At 38.5% G+C, this 20,922-nt stretch overlaps 1 protein-coding gene across 5 annotated transcripts in view; it reads left to right on the top strand.

The window, feature by feature from the left end:
• Nucleotides 1–20,922, top strand: part of TANK (TRAF family member associated NFKB activator) — a 106,290-nt gene that overhangs the window by 21,737 nt on the left and 63,631 nt on the right. The window lies entirely within an intron of this gene.

Below are 20,922 nucleotides of genomic sequence, written 5' to 3'. Positions count from 1 at the left end.
GAGAAAAAAAAGGAAGTGAGGCAAGTTGAGACTCAAGGGTGTGGTGTTTGTGAAATCTTTTAACTCTTAGGAGATAGCACAGAATGTTTCACCAACTTGTGACATTTAGCTAAATGGAGATCCCTATCTGGAGATCTGTGGGTTTTTATCAGTGAGATTGTCTTATCTTGTTTACCATAATGCATTTAGGCAACCAATTTAAGGAAAAACACAAAATTCAAATTCTGTTATTGGTAGTTCTGTGTTAAATTTCTATTATCTTAGCTGCCTGACTGGAACATAGTAACAAAGTATGATTGTATTATGACAGGAGTAGGGAATGTCCAAACTGTGTGGCCTTATGTGACCAAAATCATTTGTTCTGACCCATGAAGGGAACCACAGGTGGGACTTAAATTCAATAAATCTGGCAACATTTTTCATAGCAGTATTAAGGACTGACTAGTTTTTAGTTGATAATTTTTTATGACCATCATGTGATGTTATAAATACCTAAATGGCCCTTGGGAGAATAAAGGTTCCCTACTCCTGTATTATAGGTATATCTGTAAGTATATTTTATAGCCTGAAAAGTGGGAATAGAAATGCAAGCTGTCATTTGAGGTGAATTAGCTGGTTTTTTTATAGGGTAACTCAGAAGTAAAAAGTGATCATAAGTAAATATCAAAAGTGGTTCTCTTCCATTTTCTTCAAATAAGGAAAATACACATACAGTTTGTTGTTTTCAAAGGTTTGCCTTCACATTCAAATATGGTATGTACTGTATTATTAATTTCTACATTTGTTCTTTATGTTTTTCTCTGGGTGAAGAGGACACAGATACAGCAAAGACAGGATGTATTTTTCTCATTCACATATTCTTCATTTGCTATAGTGACAACTATTCTGACATGGAATATGAACTTATTCATACCAAAGGATTAAGAAAAGCTAGTGACTTTCTTTTCTAGGGTAGAGTGGGAGAAGCATTAGTTGCAATAGGTAATTTCCTTCCTCCATGCTTAAACTACTTTAACTTTAAACTAGTCTCACCACAAATGTGAATTATGGCAGAACACTTAGCCTGAAGCAGAAAGTCTTACCAGTAGGGGAAACCCAGCAGAGGGGCATTCCCCACTTCTCAAATTACCCATATTTCTCTACCATCACACAAAAGTATATTTTATTAAATGATTACATTTCACTATGTGGTAAAAGTGGTAAGAACCCACCTTTAAGTCTGCTTTTTTGAAACACGCACACACACACGTATATGTTCAAAATTGAACTGCTCTGGTTTAACTGAATAATTGCTGGTGAATATTGTTTGACTCACGTGCTAATGTCTCGATGAATCTCCAGCAGCACCTCTACTTATTGGCTATCATTTGATAGCATAGTACTGGTTTCTTGTAGGCTTAATATGAAAAAAGAAAATAGGTTCATTTAAAAGGGGAAGGAACGGAGGGAGAATTAGAGTATCACTTCAGAAAACTCAACACCCAGAAAGGTATATAAGAGGAAGGAAATTGCCCCAAAAATAATTCAAGAAAATTTCCAAGAACTAAAGGATGAATCTCCAAAGTTAAAAGACCTACTTGCCACACATGCAGAGGTATGGTTCAGAAATTTCAGAATACCACAAAAGAAAATCATTAACCATTTACAAAGAAATAAAAATGGGGTAAGCACAAGATTAGGAAAGAAAAATGGATTTGTATACACACACACACACGATGACAACATAGCAAAACTTTTAAAATCTGAGAAAATTACTTCTAACTTAGATCTCTTAATCTGACTAATACCAGTTAAATCTGAGGGCAATGTTATTTTCAGTTATGTAAAGTTTTCAAAATATTGACTTGCAAAATACTCTTTCTTAAGAAGCTGTTGTATGGTTTACTTCACCAAGTAGGGAGTAAAACAAGTGTGATGGAGATTTGGAACATTGAAAATGAGAGATTAAACTAGAAGAAAAGATAAACAAAAGTTCTCAAATTCAAGATGAAGAAAGTTCCCATGATAAAGGCAAGCACAGTGATGAACAATTTCTGAAACAAGTCAGAAAGCTATTGGTATAAGAAGAGAAATTGTCTTTCAGGCACTTATCAAGAGGAGATAAGAGGTTGTGCCTGTGTGTTTAAGTCTATACTATAAAACATTAACCCTCGTTAAAAAAAAAAAAGTAAAGGAAGATTATAAGGAGAAATTGATAGGAAAACTAAGGAGTTTTGTTAGTATTTGCCGGATCTAGGCTGCTGCGTGGGAGAGGGATCGGGAACTCGCGCCGCACCAACTTTGCAGGAGATACACTCTGGAACTCTCGGAGCCGGAAAGCAATTTCCAAGTGTCTTTAATCAGAAGAGCAGCTGTTTTTATACTCTCCAAGTAGGGTGGAAACAGGATGTGATATAGAGAGGGTGGAGAGAAAAGTGACTGGTGAAGATCAGAGTGTGACAAGAAGGGGGCGGAGCAGGCAAGAATCCTATCACTGAACCACCAATGCCCTGGAGGGAGTGCTTTATGTAAATGTAAAAGTGATTTATGTAAATAGACCAAAGCTTTGAATGGGATCAATAAATCCGTTAAGCAGAAGCCAGGGGGAGCTGGCATACTACCCAACAAGTATTAATGAGAAATAAACAAAAATTGTGGAGATAGCACCTTTGTGGCATACCAGGCTTTCAGAGAGAGGGAGAGAAAAACACCTGCAGACCCTCTTCACAACTCTTGAAGTGTTCCCCCTGCAGGTAAGGAGTGAGGCCTTGAACCTGGGTCCATGTGTGTATCCTTTCATGTAGTACTATGTGCACTTAGCTGGATGTGCTACCACCCGGCCCCCTCTTCCTCTTTATTTCCCCTCAGCTCTCAATTTTTCTCTGTCCTGTCCAATAAAATGGGGGGAGGGGAGGCCTCCAGGATTGATGGATTTATAGTGCTGGCACTGAGCCCCAACAGTAATCCTGGTGGCAATAAAGAAGAAAGAGAGAGAGAGAGAGAGAAAAGAAGAAAGGAAGGGAGGAAGAAAGGAAGAAAAAGAGAGGAAGGGGAAAAAAGAGAATATACTAACACGTTATTCAGAGATACAGAGATAAAAATATCAAAAGGAAATAACCAAGCAAGCTAAAAATTGTTGCCAAGGTGAAGCAAGAAATCAGAAAGGGATCTCTCCAGAGATCCAGCTAGGGAAAGATAAAAACAGGCTGGGGTAATGGATTGACCTGCCAATGCCCTTGTCCATCAGAAAAGCAATTACAGAAGCCAGACCTACCACCTTCTGCACCCCATAAAGAATTTTGGTCCATACTCCAGAGGGGAGTGGGAGAAGTGTTAGGGGGAGATGACCAGAGGGCTGGGAATTCCAATTCCATCAGGACCCAAAGAGGGAAGAGGAAAAAAGGAAGGACATTCAGAAGTAGTAATAGGTATAGGTGTGACTTAGAAAGGAAGAGAAGGCAAGACCATAGAAAAAGTGGGCAAATATAAGTATATAGTTGCAGAAGTAATAGTGAGCCCCTATCTGTGACCATGGGAGAACTAATAAGTTTCCAGTGGAGGGAATGGAGACACAGAACTCTGGTTGTGGGAAAGGCATGGAATTATACTCCTGTTATCTCATAATCTTTTAAATCAATATTAAATCAATAAGTAAGAAAAGAAATCAGGAGGGATGGGTAGAAAGCAAGAAATTAGTGTTTTTTTTTTTTTCTTACACTTTGTAAAGCTATTGGATTCATTAAAATGTAGATTTGTAAATCTTAATTTAAAAATATAAATAGTAAAATGGGATGAAAACTGCTAAAAGATGGGACTTTTACCTGAGAGAGATCAGGGCTTATCCAGGTATTCCATTTTCAAAGTCTTTTAATTTAGACAACCTTTTGAAGCTCAGTTTCTTCATCCAGCACTAGAAAATAATATATCCCCTTGAAAAAATATTAAAATGTGGTCATTGATACAAAGTACCTGAGTAATATTATCTCAGTAGTTGCCAACCCCACACCCTTCCCTCACATGATGTTTCCCATGAAAAAATAGGGAACTGTCTTTCTCATTGTTGGAATACTTGCCATTCAAGAATGTTCTTCTGGCCTGTGTTGTGTGCCTCTTTGGTTTGAAACTACGTGGTTGGTATCTTTGTCCTTTCTCAATTACTTGTAGATAATTTGAGAACTTAAGTAGAATGTGCTGATTCGAGCATTGGCAAGTGGAGAATATCAATTTAAAACTGTAGGATAGCTATAGTCACACTCAGATGGCATTAATGGAGTGTCTTCTATTGTTGGAGAAAAATATTTTAAGGTCCCCAAAAAGATAAAATGACATAGTCATTCTTATCCACCAAAAGCCCTATCTAAACTAGACAAGTATTCCATATTCCGACTTTGATTTAAGCCTTTGTTGACTATGCTTTCAAATTTTGGTTCTCTTAGTTTACAAATTGTCTTAATAAGAAATTATTACATTTGTACAAAATATCAACTCAGTTTTCAAGTGTTTATTTTTCCAACTACAAAAGAAAGTAGAACATAAAATTCAAAATGTTTATAAATTCTTAGTTCTTCACAGTAGGATGTCACAGTAAGTATTAGGATTTATCGTGCTTGAACACTCAAATTTTAGAAAAACTTATGTACCTCTGCAAGGAGTGGAAATTTGGATAATTTTGTCTCAGGTGCAGATTATAAAGAGGTTGTTATTTCAGGCTACCCAGGGGTGTTGGGGCCTGCCCTCAGGAGTATTCAGTTACACTGAGAGTATGTTAACATGATGTAGAAAATACTGTCTTTAGTTTTAAACTTTTGTCATATTATGCATTTAATGTTACACCCTAAACACCTTAGGAATGACTGAAAATCGAGATATGGAAATTTCTGAAACCTTATTTATTTTCTCATTGAAGTTCTCACAATGACTTCTAATAAAGCAAGTTGTGACTTGCAAACATGTGCCCGGCAGCTTCTAGGTGTCCTTAGGGAAATTAAAGGCAAGGGTATGAAGAGCTATAGAGTCATGTGGTAGTGGTTAAATGCAAAGTATGGCTTTATGATTATGTAGACTTTTGCCTATTCCTATTTATTATGGTAATAATGACAGTTCAGCATTTTGAACTGTAAAGAAAAAATAGGATTTTTTGTGAAAATGTTCTGTTTGCTGAAGTTCACAATTTTTGTAGAGCTTTCCTCTTTCATGTTTTTGTTCTGATATACAATAAATGACTCAGATGCTAGAAAGACTACTCATCTGCCAACTAATACAATTATGACTACTTAAAAAAAATTGCACCTTTTGAATCTTTTGTATCTGTTGGAATTACTGCCATAATTGTGGGGACCTTTAAAAAATTATTAGTGATTTACTATTGATTTACAAAATTATAAGACTACAAGGACATAATTCCACACCTTTCCCACGACCAGAATTCTGTGTCTCCATTCCCTCCATTGAAAACTAGTTAAATTAGTTCTCCCAAGGTCACAGATGTGGATTGACTATTATTTCTGTCACTATTTATATATATTTGCCCACTTTTTCTATGGTCTTGCCTTCTTTTCCTTTTTAAGTCATGGTCATCATCCTCCTCATTTTCCCAGCCTCTTTTTCCATTTTCATCAGCCTCTTTTTCCCCTTACTCTTCTCTCTTCAGGTCCTGATGGAATTGGAGTTCATAGCCCTCTGGTTATCTTCCCCTAACATTAGCTCCTCTGGAAGTATGGACCAAAACTCTTTACGGGTTGCAGAAGGTATAAGGGCTAGCTTCTGTGATTTCTTCTCGGATGAACATGAGCATTGGCAGGTCGATCCATACTGTTGGGGATTTTTTTAACATTACAGGAAAGGAAAAATATTTTCAGTATTTTCTGGTTAAGATCAGAACACAAGTATAAACTACCCTCCTCTTGTGAAAGGTCATTATTAGTACTATTTTATCATCACAAATATGGCAGGGTGAAAGATATCTAAGAATGTAACACATCCAAACAACTCCACTATAGTTTTCTACCTGTTAGTATTGTGCAAGGCTTAACAGAACAGAACATTAAATAACATTAATACCTATCTGGTTTACAGATTATTTATATAAGACAACAGACTGGTTATGCTGGAGCTAAAATCATTAAATAGGGACAAACTACCTCTTCCCACAATAACAGCAAAGCTGCACTAAAACATTGCACAATCACACAGAAACAAATCTGACACCCAGATGACAAAGTATCCATGGCAAGAGACAAAAGGTTAGCTAACCAGTTAACTGAAGACACAGAGACAGCCTCCTCAAGAAAGAAGCCCCACCACATGACAAGTGCAGTTGGAAAGAGATCTCTAAGATGGAGGACTTTAATCTGGGTCCAGGGATCTGTCAGGTTGTACCAGTCTCCCAGCACCCCACACCTATACTTACAGCACTGAAACTGGAAGCAAAGAAATAGAAGCTACAACCTTGATGGAACACAATACAGACACCTTTCTTTTTTTAAAAAAAAATTGAAACAGTTACCAAAACATTTATTCCCCAAAATAGAAGTCTTGGGCCACGTGGTTTTTACAAATGAATTGTACACAACATTTAAGGTAGAGTTAATATTTCTACTTTTAAAGCTCTTACAAAAGATTGAAGACAAAGTAATACCCCCCCTCCAGCTTTTTTTTAAAATTTTTTGATTGGGGAATTAATGTTTTACATTTGGCTGTAAATACAATAGTTTGTACATGCATAACATTTCCCAGTTTTCCATATAACAGTACAACCCCAAATAGGTCCTCTGTCATCCATTTTGGACCTGTATTCTCCCTCCCCCACCTATCCACCCAGAGTCTTTTACTTTGGTGCAAAACACCAATTCCAGTTCAGAACACTTATGTTTTCTCTTCTAAGCTTGTTTTTCGAATTATGCCAGAGAGTGAGGTCATCCTGTATTCATCCTTCTGTTTCTGACTTATTTCACTTAACATGAATTTTTCAAGATCCATCCAAGATCAGCTAAAAAATGATGAAGTCGCCATTTTTTAACATCTTTATTTTTATTTATTTATTCCCTTTTGTTGCCCTTGTTGTAGTTATTATTATTGTCGTTGCTGTTGGATAGGACAGAGAGAAATGGAGAGAGGAGGGGAAGACAGAGGGGGAGAGAAAGAGACACCTGCAGACCTGCTTCACTGCCTGTGAAGTGACTCCCCTGCAGGTGTAGAGCTGGTGGCTGGAACCTCGATCCTTATGCCGGTCCTTGAACTTTGCGCCACATGCTGTTAACCCGCTGCACTACTGCCCAGCTCCCGAAGTCACCATTTTTTATAGCTGAGTAGTATTCCATTGTGTATATAGACCACAACTTGCTCAGCCACTCATCTGTTGGACACCTGGGTTGCTTCCAGGTTTTGGCTATTACAAATTGTGCTGCTAACAACATATGTGTACACAGATCTTTTTGGATGGGTGTGTTGGGTTCCTTAGGATATGTCCCCAAGAGAGGAAATGCAGGATCATAGGGTAAGTCCATTTCTAGCTTTCTGAGAGTTCTCCAGTCTGTTCTCCACAGAACCTATTTACATTCCCACCATCAGTGCAGGAGGGTTCCTTGGACCCCACAACCTCTCCAGCATTTGCTGCTGTTACCTTTTCTGATTTATGGCATTCTCACAGAAGTGAAGTGGTATCTCATTATTGTATTTATTTGTATTTCTCTGACAATCAAAGACTTGGAGCACTTTTTCATATTTCTCGGCCTTTTGGATCTCTTCTGTAGTGAATTTTCTGTCCATGTCCTCTCACCATTTTTGGATGGGGTTATTTGTTTTTTTTGTGGTGGAGTTTGGTAAGCTCTTTATATATTTTGGTTACTAAACTCTTTTTTTATTTTATTTAAGAAAGGATAAATTAATAAAACCATAGGGTCGGAGGGGTACAACTCCACACAATTCCCACCACCCAATCTCCATATCCCATCCCTTCACCTGATAACTTTCCCATTCTCTATCCCTCTGGGAGCATGGACCCAGGGTCACTGTGGGTTGCAGAAGGTGGAAGGTTAGGCTTCTGTAATTGCTTCCCCGCTGAACATGGATGTTACTAAACTTTTGTCTGATGTATGGCATGTAAAGATCTTGTCCCATTCTGTGAGGGTTCTCTTGGTTTGGGTGGTTTCTTTTGCTGTGCAGAAGCTTTTTAATTTGATGTAGTCCGATAGGTTTATGCTTGCCTTAGTCTTCTTTGTAATTGGAGTTTTTCATTGAAGATGTCTTTAAAATTTATGCAGAAAAGAGTTCTGCCAATATTTTCCTCTAAGTATCTGATAGAGTCTGGTCTAACATCCAAGTCCTTGATCCACTTGGAATATACTTTTGTATTTGGTCAAATATAGTGCTTCAGTTTCATTCTTCTGCATGTTTCAACCCATTTATTCCAACACCATTTTTTGAAGAGACTCTGATTTCTCCATTTAATAGTCTGGGCACCTTTGTGAAAGATCAGATATCCATAGGTGTGGGAACTTACTTCTGGGCTCTCAGTTCTATTCCACTGATCAGTGTGTCTATTTATGTTCCAGTACCAAGCAGTTTTGATGACAATAGCCCTATAATAATACAATTTGAGATCTGGGAGTATGATGCCTCCAGTTGTGTTCTTTCTTCTCAAGATAGCTTTGGCACTTCTAGGTCTTTTCTGGCTCCAGATAAACATTTGTAGCATTTGTTCTATTCTCCTAAAACATGTGGTTGGGATCTTGATGGGGATAGCATTAAATTTGTAGATGGCTCTGGGTAGCATATTCATTTTGATTATGTTAATTCTTCTAACCCATGAACATGGAATATCTTTCCACTTCTTTGTGTCTTTTTCAATTTCCTTGAGTAGTGACTCATAATTTTCAGTATACAAGTCTTTCACTTCTTTGGTTAGGTTTACTCCTAGATATTTTATTGTTTTCGTTGCTATAGTAAAAGGAAGTGATTTCTGGATTTCATCTTCTTTTTTTTTTTTTTTCCTCCAGGGTTATTGCTGGGCTCGGTGCCTGCACCATGAATCCACTGCTCCTGGAGGCCATTTTTCCCCCTTTTTGTTGCCCTAGTTGTTGCAGCCTCGTTGCGGTTACCATTTCCATTGTTGACGTTGCTTTGTTGTTGGATAGGACAGAGAGAAATGGAGAGAGGAGGGGAAGACAGAGAGAGAGGGGAGAGAAAGATAGACACCTGCAGACCTGCTTCACCGCCCGTGAAGCGACTCCCCTGCAGGTGGGGAGCCGGGGGCTCAAACTGGGATCCTTACGCAGGTCCCTGTGCTTTGCGCCACGTGCGCTTAACCCACTGCGCCACCTCCCGACTCCCTGGATTTCATCTTCTTCTAACTTAGTGTTTGCATAGAGGAATGCCACTGACTTCTGAATGTTAATTTTGTAGCCTGACACCTTACTGTATTGCCTGATGATTTCCAAAAGCTTCTTGCTGGATTCCTTACGTTTTCCTATGTATACTATCATGTCACCTGCAAATAGGGAACGTTTGACTTCTAGACTTCCAATCTGTATGCCTTTAATTCCTTGCTCCTGCCTCATTGCTATGGCAAGAACTTCCAACACTATGTTGAATAGTAATGGTGATAGTGGTCATCCCTGTCTAGTACCTGATCTGAGGGGAAATGCTTCCAGTTTTTCACCATTGAGTATGATGTTGGCTGTAGGTTTGCTATATATAGACTCTACTATCTTGAGGAAGTTTCCATCTATTCCCATATTTTGTAGTGTTTTGATCATAAAGGGATGTTGTATTTTGTCAAAGGCTTTCTCTGCATCTATTGATATGACCATGAGGTTTTTGGTCTTGCTTTTATTGATGCGGTGGATCACGTTGATTGATTTACCTATATTAAACCAACCTTGCATGCCTGGGACAAACCTAACTTGGTCATGATGAATAATAGAAGTCTCGCATGATATGCTGAATTTCTACGGTGTTTGTTGTGATATCTCCTCTTTCATTTATGATCCGATTTATTTGGGTCTTCTCCCTTTTTTGTTTTGTGAGTCTGGTTCAAGGTTTGTCGATTTTGTTCACTCTTTCAAAGAACCAACATTTACTTTCATTGATCTTTTGTTTGGTTTTCTTGTTTTCAATATTATGTAGTTCTGCCCTAACTTTAGTGATTTCTGTTGCTTTAGGGTTCCTTTGTTCTTCTTCTTCTAGGTCATTAAGATGTGCAATCAGGCTGTTTACTTGTGGTTTTTCTTGTTTCCTAATGTGTACTTGTATGGCTACGAACGTCTTTAAGATGTGCAATCAGGATGTTTACTTGTGATTTTTCTTGTTTCCTGATGTGTACTTGTATGGCTATGAACGTCCATCTCAGTACTGCCTTAGCTGTGTCCCAAATATTTTGATAGCTTGTGTCTTCATTTTCATTGAACTCTCAAAACATTTTGATTTCTTCCTTAATTTTCTCTTGGACCCAGTAGTTGTTAAGTAGTGTACTGTTGAGCTTCCACACTTTGGGACTCTTACTAATGTTCTGTTCATTATTAAGAGTTAATTTAAATCCACTGTGGTCTGAGAAGATGCTCAGGATGATTTCAGTGCTCTTGAATTTGCTAATGCTGTCTTTGTGGTATAACATGGTCTATCCTTGAGAATGACCCATGTGTACTTGAGTAGAATGTGTATTCCAGTTTCTTGGGATGAATGACTCTGAAAATGTCCAATAGTTCTAGTTTATCTACCTGCTCATTTAGCTCCCTCATGTCTTTATTGATTTTCTGCCTGGATGATCTGTCAAGTTGAGAGAGTGGGGTGTTGAAGTCCCCTACTATGACTGTGTTGCTGTCAATATATTGCTGTAGGTCTTTCAGTAGATGTTTGATATATTTAGATGGCTTCTCATTGGGTGCATTGTTAATAATTGTTAAGTCCTCTTGATTGACTGATCCTCTGAGCATTAAGTAAAGTCCATCCCTGTCTTTTTAAATTTTATTTATTTTAAAGTCTGTCATGTCAGATATGCGAATGGCTGTTCCTGCTCTTTTTTTTGATCCATTGCTTGTATGATAGTTTTCTATCCTTTCACTTTGTTTGTCTTGTTGAGTTTGGTGGCTTTCCTGTAGACAGCATATTGTTGGGTTGTGTTTTTTCATCCATTTTCCTACTCTATACCTTTTAAATGGTCAATTCAGGCCATTGACATTTATTGATATCAAAGATTGAAGATATTTTAACATAATTCTTGCAGATTTCTAGAGTGTTGTGATATATGGCATATTTATAGTGGTCTGAGTGTTCATAGGAGACCTTTCAGAACCTCTTTCAAGGCAGGCGTGGTGATAGTTGATTCTCTCAACTGTTGCTTGTCTGAGAAGGTTTATGTGCCACCATCTAGTCTGAATGACAGTCTAGCAGGATACAGTAGCATTAGTTGAAAGCCTTTCTCATTGAGCACTCGATAGATAGATATCTTGCCATTCTCTTCTGGCCTGTAGTGTTTGTGTGGAGAATTCAGCTGCTAATCTTATGGGTTTTCCTCTGTAGGTGACTTTTTTTCTCTTGCAGCCTTTAGGATCCTTTCTTTATCCTTATTCCTTTCCATTCTAAATAGGATGTGTCTTGGTGTCTAAGTGTGTCTTGGTGTCTAAGTGTGGGTTAATTCTGTTTGGGACCTTCTGGGCTTCTTGAACCTTGATGTCTTTTATGTTGCCTAGACTAGAAAAGTTCTCTGCTATTATGTCCTGAAGAATGCTTTCTTCCCCTCTCTCTCTTTCTTCCTCTGGTAAGCCAATAATGTGGATATTATTTCTTTTGAAGTCATCCCATAGGTCTCTGTTGTTGTTTTCAGCATCTCTTAATCTCTTTTTGAGATCTCCTGTTTCTTTTTTAGTTGTCTCTAATTCATCCTTGATCTCGCTAATTCTGTCTTCAGTATTCTTCTGTATTCTATTCTCTCTGCCTCTACTGCTTTCTGGAGTTCATCTATTTTGTTACCCTGTTCTGATACTGTTTTAGCTTGTTCAGCTAGTTGTGTTCTTAGCTTAGCTATTTTAGCTTTCAGCTCTCTAACCTTGAAATAATTAGTGTTTTCTTCCAGGGTCTCTTTTTTTTTTTCCACATTTCTGATAATTCTTTCGAACTCTTTATTCACTCCTGTGATTATTTCCTTAACTAGTGTTTGGATGTTGACCTCATTATTTTGTGATTCAGCCTTTGGGGGGCATTTAGCTGGACTCTTGTCCTGGTTCATTTCTCCAATATTTCTTCTTGTTGGTTTAACCATTCTGTATAGTATGTTATGAGGTCCCTTTCTCAGTACTTTTCAAATTACTAATTACTCTTGCCTAGATTGACTTGTGTCTAAGTAATGTAATTAAAGGGTTCACAGTTGTGCAAACTGACAGTTGTTTCAATATTATTTTAATCCCTGAGATGGAGCACAGTGGCTCTTTTTTTCTTTTTCTTGCCTGGGAGCCTGAGGGCTTTTAAACTATAAGTAGGCTTCGTATCTTAATCCCTTACTCTGACCAAGAGATAAAGCAGGGTGGTACAGAGATAATCCAGTGGTTATGCTAAGAGACTCTCACAGCCCCACTGCTAGGCTACAGAGGTATAGATCTTCTCCTGAATTTCCTGGTTAGTCTCCGTTCCCTGGTGTCAGCACAGGGCCTCCCAGCCACTGCTCCAGATTCTGAGGGCAGTAGCAATGGAGACTAGTTGCATTTGGTGAGGCTTAGGGGAGTCCTCTCCTCCTTTCATTCATCTTTTTGTTGGTGAAACAGACTGGAGGTGGTGTCTCAACTGTTAAACTGCCAGACTGTTACCAGCAACTTAATCTCTCCCTAGGCTCCTCTCTGTCCAGAGCCACACGTATTTGCACTCACCAGTGATTTAGTGGGTTCCTGAAGTCATTCTAGTCCTGTCTTGTTGTGATCCCAGATGATCTCCTTTGGTATTCCTAGTTGACCCAGGAGAGGAGCAGAGAGAAACACAACTGTTGTTGCTCCGTAGCCCCACCTCACAGCCACCTTTCTTAAGCAACACTGGGTGAACTCCACATTAAAATTTGATCTCCATAGTAATAGACTCTAGGATCAACTTGATGGGGGTAGGGAGAAGGGCCTTCCACCCACCTATAGCAAATAGAAAGTCTGCTATGAACTGAGATATTTGTCAAGAGGCTTGATTCCTAGGGCCTGGGCCATAGCACAGTGGGTTAAGCACACATTGCACAAAGCACAAGGATTGGCACAAGGATCCCGGTTCCAGCCCCTGGCTCTCCACCTGCAGGAGGGTTCACTTTACCAAGTGGTGAAGCAGGTCTCTGGGTATCTGTCTTTCTCTCTCCCTATCTGTCTTCCCATCCTCTCTCAAATTCTCTCTGTCCTATCCAACAGCAACAACAGTCACAGACAACAAAATGGCACACAAATGCTCAGTCCTGGGCCAACCCACAACTGAATGCTAGTAAATAAATTATTCTCTTACAGCCATCAAGCACTCTTGAGAACTTCCCAGCTAGCTAGAAGGATTCAAAGCCTGTTGTGTATTCTAACCAGCCCATAGCCAGCTAGATTTTGTTCCCTGCTCCAAATAGAGTGTTGTCATACCACCTGAAACTGATGCTCCAACATTCTTTTATACCTGAACTTGTGCCCACAAGCAGAATAATGGTAGCTGAGCACTCACTACTTCAAACTTCAGACCACATCTTAACAGAGCACCAAATATAATGAGAAGACAGGAATTCACCAGCACTGGTGAATCAAGACAAAAACTTGGGGAAAAAAATACAGCAGGTATGTAAACTTCACAACGATGTCTTAAACCAGTGGTTCTAAGTATGATCACAGATATGAGACAACCAATGGGAAGAAATGTCAACAAAGTTAGAGAAAATATGAGAGAAGTTCTCAGAAAAATCAAGAATACAGTAGCTGAAATTTTAAAAAGTCCTCTGAAGGACTTACCAGCAGAAGGACTTAAGCCAACGATCAAAGTGGTGAATTCAAGGTTAGGGTAGAGGAAATCACTGGAAAAAAAAAAAAAAAGAACTAAAGCAAAGGAAAATAACACAGGAGAAATATGGGAGAGCATCAAGAGGAACAATATTCATATTATAGCTGTGCCAGAAGAAGAAGAGAAAGGGACAGAGTTGTTATTGGAAGAAATAGTAGCCAAGAATTTCCCCAAACTGAAGAGACCCAATATACAAAGACACACTATAATTAAAATAGCAAAAGTAAAGAAAAATATGAAACATGTAAACATGTGACATAAAATAAGACTATTCAGTGATTTTTCAACAGAAATGATAATGGCTAGAAGGGACTAAGATGATATGTTGAAAGTTTTAAATAGAAAAGACTTATCCAAGAATATTCTACCTAGCTGTGTTACACTTGGATTTGAAGGTGTAATAAAGAGCTTTTCAGACATATAGCAGTTATAGTAATTTATCACTACTAAATGGCTCTCAAGAAATACATGAGATTTGTATAAAAAGAAAATACTGAATGATTTCATTCATATAGGGTATACAAAGAGACAAATCAAGGAAATAAGCAAAGTCAAAGGAAGAAACAGTTAGACTCAGATGTAGAACTGAGGCTACCAAGGGACCATGGGGAAGGGATATTGTAAAGGTGGAAGATGCTCAGTATACTTTGATGTAGGGATATTTTGCTTTGATCATGGATGTGGTGTGGTGCAATAGAATATATTGATGGACAACCCCACCAATGTGCCTTGGAGCTCCGCTTCCCCAGAGCCCTTCCACACTAGGGAAAGAGAGAGACAGGCTGGGAGTATGGATCGACCTGTCAACACCCATGTTCAGTGGGGAAGCAATGATCTTGGGTCCATACTCCCAGAGGGTTAAAGAATAGGAAAGCTTATCAGGAGAGGGGATGATATACGGAGGTCTGCTGGTGGGAATTGTGTGAAGCTGTACCCCTCTTATCCTATCCTATGGTTTTGTCAGTGTTTCCTTTTTATAAATAAAAAAAACTAAAAAATAAAAAAGAATATATTGATTAAGGTGTGAGATTATACTTCTAAAGCATACATAGTCTTGAGACAAGGACTGTGCATTATACAGCAAACTTTCATGCCTGAAGTTGGATGTCTCATAAGCCAAAACTGAGCAACATTCTGATAAAAGAAAAAATAAGTGAATAAATAATAACCTTATAAGGCATTGTTACCTCGAAAAACAAATTTTTAAAAAACAGAATTCTGCTAAAATGCCTCACTATTTCATGCACTTCTAGTTTTCCTTTGACATTATTCACATAATGATGAACCTGTCCTCTTTTTGTTTTATATTTGGGGTCACAAATATGTAGGGTGTTTATTTACGACATAAGCGGATATAATTTTTCTCATCTATGTCTTTTCAAAAAAAGCATTCTTATTCTTTTTTAAAATATTTTTTATTATCTTTATTTATTTCATAAAGAAATCCAGAAATTAAGAGGAAGGGGGATAGAGAGGGACCGAGAGACAGGGAGACACCTGAAGCCCTGCTTCACCATTTATAAAGCTTTCCCCCTGCAGGTGAGGACCGGGGACTTGAACTTGAGTCCTTATGCATTGTAACATGTATGCTCAGCTAGGTGCACCACCACCCAGCGCCCTTTTTAGTTTTTTTTTTTTTATGGAAAAATATTTTCTCAGTGATTTGCCACTATTAGAGAACATTCAAAACAAGACTTCAGGAAGATTAGCAGGAGAGGTGTATTTCTTCATCATTTCTTTCTCTACACTTGATTTCATCACACACTATCAATATCAGTCACACATTTTTCCTTCCTGTTGGTAATTATATTCCTTCTAGCACTTTCATCCAAAGTTGAACTCAGTACACCTCCCACCCTCAGTGTCTTCCTGTTTTCTGTATCTGACTATCATCATCTGTTTAGTATTTTTCTTTAAGATTTATTACCTTATTTTTATTTGATGAGAGAGGACATCCCTTTCACATACCTGGCATAATGTGATGCTAGGGACCACACCTGAGATGTAGTGTATGTTATATCAGCACTCTGCCTGCTAAGCCACCTCCCTAACCATTTCTTATTATTTTGAAAAATACAACTGATGAGGGGCCAGGAGGTGGTGTACCTAGTAGAGAGCACATATTATAATACACAGGAACCTGGATTCAAGCTCGCAGCCACCACCTACATTACTGCACCTACAGTACTATACCACCTGCAGGTTCACAAGTGGTGAAGCAGTACTGTAGATGTCTCCCTCTCCTCTCAGTTTCTCTCTATCTAAAAATAAATATTTTAAAGATTTTTTAAATTAAATAAATACAACTGATGAACCATCTTTGCAAAATTTCTTGGGTTCTTTGCCTAATGTGTTGCTTTCCTAGGTCAACTGATTCATAATTTCAGGGGCCTGAATGCTCCATTTGATTGATTCTGCCTTTGAGATGTTTCTGGAAGTAATTCATCTTTCACTTGACCCACTAATTCAAGCAATCACCTTTCACCCAGAATACATCAGTAGTTGTATATAGATATAGATCCCCTCTTTTTTTAATCATTATTTTATATTTCAGCTGGTATTCAGATTACCTTTCTTGATATATGCACAATTTTCTTTAAAATCCTTTACTTCTTTTTTTAAAATTTATTTATAAAATGGAAACACTGACAAGACTATAAGTTAAGAGGGGTGAAATTCCCACCAACAGAGCTCCATTTTCCATCCCCTCCCCTGGTAGCTTTCTTATTCTTTAACCCTCTGGGAGTATAGACCCAGGGTCATTATAGGGTGCAGAAGATGAAAGGTCTGGCTTCTGTAATTGCTTCCCTGCTGACCATGGGTGTTGGCAGGTTAATCCATACTCCCAGCCTGTCTCTCTTTCCCTAGTGGGCCAGGGCTCTGAGGAAGTGGAGCTCCAGGACACATTGGTGGGGTCATCTGTCCATTTCAAAGGCTCAACCTATGGTCTGTGCATTAAAAAGTTTGAGACATTTTTCCCTCTTATATTAATTAAATAATGATTTATATGACTACAAGTTAATAAGAGTGTACATAAACACCATTCCTACCACCAAAAGACTGTGTCCCATCCTCTCCCTCTCCCCGACCCCCCCGCCCCGTGAAGCTGAGCATCCACTAAAACCCTCCACCCAGAGATTTTTACTTTGGTACCCTACTCCAAACTCAGTCAAATCCAGCTTTTAAGTTTCCCTTTCTATTCTTCTTTCTCAACGTCTATTTATGAGTGGGGTCATCCCATACTTGTCTTTGTCTTTCTGACTTAGCTCACTTAGCATAATTCCTTCTAGCTCCATCCAAGATGCGTCTGAGAAGGTGGGTTCATTGTTCTTCATAGCTACGTATTATTCCATTGTGTATATATATCACAGCTTTTCAGCCATTCATCTGTTACTAGGCACTTGGTTTGCTTCCAGGTTTTAGCTATTATGAATTGCGCTGCTATGAACATAGGTGTACACATATCTTTTTGATTATGTGTTACAGAGTCCTTGGGGTATATCCCTAGGAGAGGAATTACTGGGTCATATGGAAAGTCCATGTCTAGCATTGTGAGAGTTTTCCAGACTGCTCTCCACAGAGGTTGGACCAATTTACATTTCCACCAGCAGTGCAGAAAGGTTCCTCTGTCCCCACAGCCTTTATTACTTCTTAATGTCTCTAAATTCAAGTCTAAATTTCTTAGAGCAACATTCAAAGTCTACTACACTGTATCATATAGTTTTTAAAACAAATGTTTATTTATTTATATTTAATTTATTAATGAGGGATAGGAAGCGAGAAAGAACCAGACATCACTCTGGCACATGTGCTGCCTGGGTTTGAAGTCAGGATCTCATGCTTGAGAGTCCAACTCTTTATCCACTGCACCACCTCCCGGACCACTGTCATATAGTTTTTATAGTTAGTACTTTCTAAACTTGGAGTTACAGTGCCCTTTGTGTAGTGAGATGACAATGTGGCAGTGGTAGAGTATGCTTATACCTATTGTGGAGAGATGTGAAACTGTATTCCTGTGACAACAGTCTCCCAAAATAACCTTTCTTCAGTATACTTATCTATCCAGTTAGAGTTGTGATTAGGGGGTCCTGTTCCCAGTGTGGTCTATATGAATGGCACAAGACTCTGTGCAACACAGCACAGTCACCCATTAGTGGTAATCTTGCCTTGACACCCTTACATCTCTCCATCCTCTTTACATATGCATTAGATTTCCAAAAACAGAATGTTGGCCTTCAGATCTTTAATGTCTGCTCTTTCAGAGTGCATGTTCTTTTTGAGGGCTTAGTTTAAGTGTTACATCTTCTGTAAACTTTTCCACAGTACCTCTCATTTTAATTATTCTTCCTACTGGGCCATTGCCATCTTTGTACCTTTTATTTCTTCATATAAGATAGAAATTACTGCCCCGGCCTGCAGGGTTATCGACGGAAACCTAGGGTAGGGGGCGAGAGAATGGAGGGGACAAGAGACACGAAGAACGAGAGCAAGACAGGTTTCTGATCAAGCTCTGAAAATTTTATTTTATAGCCGCATTTTAAGCACACACCATGAGGAAGTTCTGCTAAGGTAGTGGGGGGAGGGAGGTGGGTGAGCAACTTTCCAAAGACTTAGATGGTAATCGCTGTTACAATGATCGGAATGTCCATTCACCGGTTATGTGAGAGACTTAGCTAAGGTTTTGGCTCCCGGCATGTCCTCCCTTTTTACAATTTAAGTGAGGTGGCAATTGAGGGTAAAAGTTAGGAATCTTATCAAGAGATAAGCAGGCATTAACCAGAGGGGGAAGTATTGACCTGATTTCTCCCGCGGGGTAAATATAGAACTGATCTTCCCGCATTTTATACGGCTCTTGGTGTCTTTTTTGGGGAGGGGAGGAAGAGCCACTGTTTCTAAGGTGAAGAAAACTCACGGCGAAAAGTTCTAATGACTGACACCAACCTCCATGCAAATCAGGTTTGCTTCACAGGGGACTCAGAGGCGGACTATAGGGTCCTCCCCCTGCAGTGCTTTGCCTTGCACCCCTTACCGGTGCCCACGCCACGCCAAGGCTGGCGTGCATAAATCTGAGTTTTATGCAGCTCCTAAAAGAGGTGTGTCACCCTCAGGTTCAGCCAAGCCTCTGTCAGCCAAATTAAGTCTGTGGTAATATATTTGTAAGGGTTTCGATGCCAAGGAGTCAATTTGTTGTTTTATAAAGCCAATAATCTTATTAAAAATAAAGGGTCCCAAGGTAATCATTAACAAAAGACTAATCAGGGGTCCCATAAGGGGCATCAAAATGTCCTAGCGCGCCACCAGCAAGTCTAAGGGAAGCAGTCAGTGGATGTGATGTCCAGGGGAAGAAACAGTTCGTCTGGTCCTCCGGTGGGTCAGCGCCAGCTGATGAAATTCTTCTTCTTCATAGAGGGTCAGCTGTGGAACAAGCAAAACTAGGAGGCAAGGACCAGGTAGAGAAGAATCGACATGAAAATATAGGGTGGTGTTGTACCAAAACACAAATAGAGGAGGTGCATACACATTAGAAGTCAAGGTGAGGTTCCTTGAACATGAGGAATATTGGGAGAAAAGTGAGCAGTCAATAAACATGTAAGGATGAAGTCAGCAGTGGTAGGTCAGCAGAAAGACTTGGATAGGCTGCTGTGGTTAGCTGGACTATATACTGCCATGGCGTCCTTTGTGGTAAGGACTTGCCAACAGGGACTCTGTGGATTTTGCAAGAGCAATAATGTCATCCACCATAATAAAATGAAAACAAAACATGGACATCCAGTGTTGAAAAAAGAAAAAGAAGAAATATGTCTCTATGGCTGGGAGAGTGGGTGGCTTTGTCAATGAGATATAATAAATGGACAATTCAAATTTTTGTAAATATTAAAAAGGCTTAGTATAATTACTTCATTGACTCTTTAGCCAACTGAATATTGGGGGGTGCATTCCCCTTCTTTTTTAATTTATTTTTTGAGCTTTTAATGTTCTAAAGGAAACAAAAATACATGGATTGGATGTCTATTGAAGCAAAACAGAGCATATGACTCCTAAGGTTTTTGAGCTTTTTCTTGTTTGAGCTGTAGCCCACATAAATTTAGAAAAAGTACCAATTGAGAAAAAAAAATGTTTTTGTTTACTAAACATGGGCAGGTGAATTACATCAATCTTCCAGAGAGCATTGGCTTTTATCAATGGGGATTAATCTTAAAAGTCTGAATAGCAGGATCTTAATTAAACAATGCAGGAGCCAGTAAAGTGCTCTCACTATGGCAGGTCAAGCGTTAAAATTTTAAGAGGCTTGTAAAAAAATGAGAAAAATTTTAGGATATGAGTGACTTTAGGAGTCATCATACACCCATAAATAAAAAATGAAAAATGTTTCGTTTTAAATCTTACCATATGAGCAGTCAGTTCTTCATGTGCAGATGTACCTATAATTATTTACTTAGGGAGAGAACTTGTACCAAGTTAATTGATGATCTAATGGTTAGAATTGGCTTGAGTTTTTTCATATGATTTTAGAAGGCTCTTTATTAAAATATACCAGTATGTTATAGAAAGTCAATACCTAATGTGTTGACATGATAAAATGCTTACCATTTTTTAGCATTATTTTAAACTGATTAGACAGTTTAAGCACACTATTATAACTTAGTTTACTAAGATCTTTACTCATCACAAAGCTATCATGAGTAAACATAGATATAAAACTCTTAATAGATTTTGCTCTTTAGAACTCTAATATGGCAACTTAAAAGGCTAAAATAAAACCTCATAGCTTAATTGTTCAAAGTACTAATTTTGTTAAATCAGGATTTGCCAAAACAAATCTATCAGACAGAAGCACCATGTATTACCTTAATTTATCAAGAATAAACCTCTGACAGTGTCTTAAAACAAGTCAGATAATTTTTTGCTCTCTAAAAGAACTGATTAAAGTTTGACATGTAGAATATGTAC

This window comes from Erinaceus europaeus, chromosome 18 (genome assembly GCF_950295315.1).
Source record: "Erinaceus europaeus chromosome 18, mEriEur2.1, whole genome shotgun sequence".
Taxonomy (NCBI): Eukaryota; Metazoa; Chordata; class Mammalia; order Eulipotyphla; family Erinaceidae; genus Erinaceus; species Erinaceus europaeus.
This window is presented reverse-complemented; position numbering and strand designations above follow the sequence as displayed.